The sequence below is a fragment of the Octopus bimaculoides genome, chromosome 3 (assembly GCF_001194135.2).
Source record: "Octopus bimaculoides isolate UCB-OBI-ISO-001 chromosome 3, ASM119413v2, whole genome shotgun sequence".
NCBI lineage: Eukaryota > Metazoa > Mollusca > Cephalopoda > Octopoda > Octopodidae > Octopus > Octopus bimaculoides.
The window spans coordinates 14,500,846-14,504,072 of record NC_068983.1 but is presented as its reverse complement, the minus strand read 5'-3'; positions in this window follow the sequence as shown (position 1 = coordinate 14,504,072).

Below are 3,227 nucleotides of genomic sequence, written 5' to 3'. Positions count from 1 at the left end.
ATAAAAGGTAACATAGTCTACGAGTACTGTAATCCCTTGCCATATCACGGTTCGCTTATCGCGCTTCACCTATCACGGTTAATTGTTTAAGCTTACATCGATTCCTATGTGGTGTTGTTTTGTATTTATAATAAAATAAATATATACAAATTATAAAAATAATAATTAAAAAAATACAAATTATAATAATAATAAAAATACAGTATAGTACAGTACCGTTTCTACTTCGCGGATTTTCACCTATCGCGGGGTGGATGTTGGAAGATAACACCCGCGATAATCGAGGGATTACTAATATTATGGTTGAAAGCAGGAACCGCACGGATTTGGAGGGCTGGCCAGCAGTGTACTCTGTGGAAGAAGAAGAAGAAGAAGAAGAAGAAGAAGAAGAAGAAGAAGAAGAAGAAGAAGAAGAAGAAGAAGAAGAAGAAGAAGAAGAAGAAGAAGAAGAAGAAGAAGAAGAAGAAGAAGAAGAAGAAGAAGAAGAAGAAGAAGAAGAAGAAGAAGAAGAGGAAGAAGAAGAAGAAGAGGAAGAAGAAGAAGAAGAAGAAGAAGAAGAAGAAGAAGAAGAAGAAGAAGAAGAAGAAGAAGAAGAAGAAGATGATGATGATGATGATGATGATGTAAAACCTGAATGGAGACTGGAAGTGAAGGAAAAGAAAAAGAAGTAAAAGAGGAGATAAGGAAAACAAATAAGGATAAATAAAAATAGAATAAAACAACGGATGATGTGGCGAAAGAAATATACATGTGTTTAATGCAATAAAATTGAGAAGCAAGCATAGATAAGGTCCAGGTTGAGCATGTAATGAAAGAAAGTATAGGTAGTAAAATATGAAGGATAAACATATTTCCGTATTTTACGTGGCAAGACTGGACGCGTTGTTGAGATTGAAAGGGAGATAATTCGCTGGTGAGATAGTTAATGAAGTGAAAAGAATTAGGAAATTTAGAATTAGGTAGTATGAGGGGGTAGTGCGAGATCCAAAAGGAGGAAGAGGAAGATTTTTTTTTTTTTCTGAAGATGGATATTTCAATTAAACTTTCGTATATGTAAAATTGTCCTTATTCATTCCATCAAATAATCCATTCGATAAAGTTTTATTATTATCTATTTTTTCTTCTTCAAAATTCTTTATAAACTATGCCAACATTGCATTTATTATGCCTCACCAACAAGTGAACATCTACGCAATGTAAGACTATAGAATCTTGTGTCAGTGAAAGCCAGTCGACGGTAAAGATCTGAAGTCTCAGTATATATATCAGCGTAAAAATAAACCTTAAATTTAGCTTTAAAGTATGAATAATGCTTCAGTTCAGGGTCAAATATTTTATTTTTTATTTTTCATTTTTTAAAGATTCTTTTATTATTTTAAAAATGATTATATCAGTGTCTAGCGTTCAAAAAGCCATCATATAGGTAAAATTAATTTTAAAATATATAACTATAAAAATATAATTATAATTAAGAGCGATGGAGTGCTAACGACTATACGCTAAAAGTAAATGGCAAATGTCTATAAGCCATTCTAAATTTGTTCTCTATTCGACTTTGTATTATTAATAAAATAGAGAACAAGTTTTGCGTGGATTGTAGACATTTGACATCTACTTCTAGAGTATAGGCTTTTGCACTCCAGCGCCCTCAATTGTAATTGTATTTTTATAATTATATACCTAAATATATATATATATGTATGTGTGTGTGTGTGTGTGTGCGTGTGTGTGTATGTGTATCTCTGTGTGTCTTTGTGTCTGTGTTTGTTCTCGCCCCATCACCGCTTGACAGCCGGTGTTGGTGTGTTTACGCCCCCTGCAACTTAGCTGTTCAGCAAAAAAAAAACCGATAGAACAAGTACTAGACTTCAAAAGTAAGTCCTAGGGTCGATTCGTTCGACGAAAACACCTTAAGGCGATGCTCCAGCATGGTCGCAGTCAGATGACTGAAAGAAATAAAAGAATACAAGAATATATTTATCAATGTCTGAGTCAAAGTTTATTAACGTAAAAGCGATAGAGTTTATCGGTTGTGCCTTTTGTGTAGGCGCATAGAGTTCGAGTAATGGAGTGATTACTATCAAGTTGTAGTTGATCGGATTCCTAGACCAAGTGACGCGTGGAGTCCTTGAAATAAGCCATTTGGTTTCACGTTGCTTCAGACCACACACGTGAAAGTGAATAAGATTGATAAGTGGAAATTGCATTTACATAACTCTGCGAAGTCCTGAAGTTGCTTTCACCGTTGTCTATATTCTCGGACGAAACTCTAGGAAACTTTTATAAACGTCAGCGAATTGGACTTGTAGGTGCTTTTGCTTTTTTCGCTTCTCTATCGTCCTTTTAGAGTCGGGCTATCATTGATTTAGCAGTTGTACAATTAAAGACATTCAGTCGTCTGTTAGGTGACTCTCGTCCTGTTTGATAAAACCCAGGAGATGGTACAGAAATTACAGCCAATGACTCCTAGAGAAATTTTAACTCAACATTTACACTTCTACAGACCCAGGAACAAAGTAAAAGCTACCGTTATGTTTCGTCCGATACAAACAAACATGTCCAAGAAAATTACTTACCCCGTATAACCCCCACTAGCTCTCTCTCCTCAGATACCGCTTTATGCACAACTGACGACTTTGTCGCTATGAGAAAAGACACAGAGTGTATCAAATCAATTTACTGTCTCCCACTAAGCTATCACACAGGCTGTCAGCAACGAAAATGTTTGCTAGTTAATTTTAAGATGCAGGTTATTAATAAAAACCGCAATAATTTTGATTAAATCGTATTTCCTTGAAATACTTCAGTAAAGCAACGGAAATTAATTCTACAAATTGCATCAAAGATTTCTCTCCCTTTCCCCGGTCATAGATGAATATACCAATTCCACTACGTTACACGAAATGGACAAAACTAGTAACTGTAGTAATCAAAAATAATAAATATTATTATACAAGCTGTGGCTACCTCATTATACAGTATTTGATCTTCCGCACTATCAGACAATCTGATTTATGACTGAGTTATACAAATATTTAAACACCAGAATATCTTTGAGTGAACTTTTCTTTCGTGTGTGTGCGCGCAAGTGTCTGTTTCTTTCCCTCTCTCTATCTCTCTCCTTCTCTCTCTCTATCTCTCTCTCTCCCTCTCCCTCTCTCTCTCTTTATATATATATATATATATATACATATATATATATATATATATATATATATATATATATA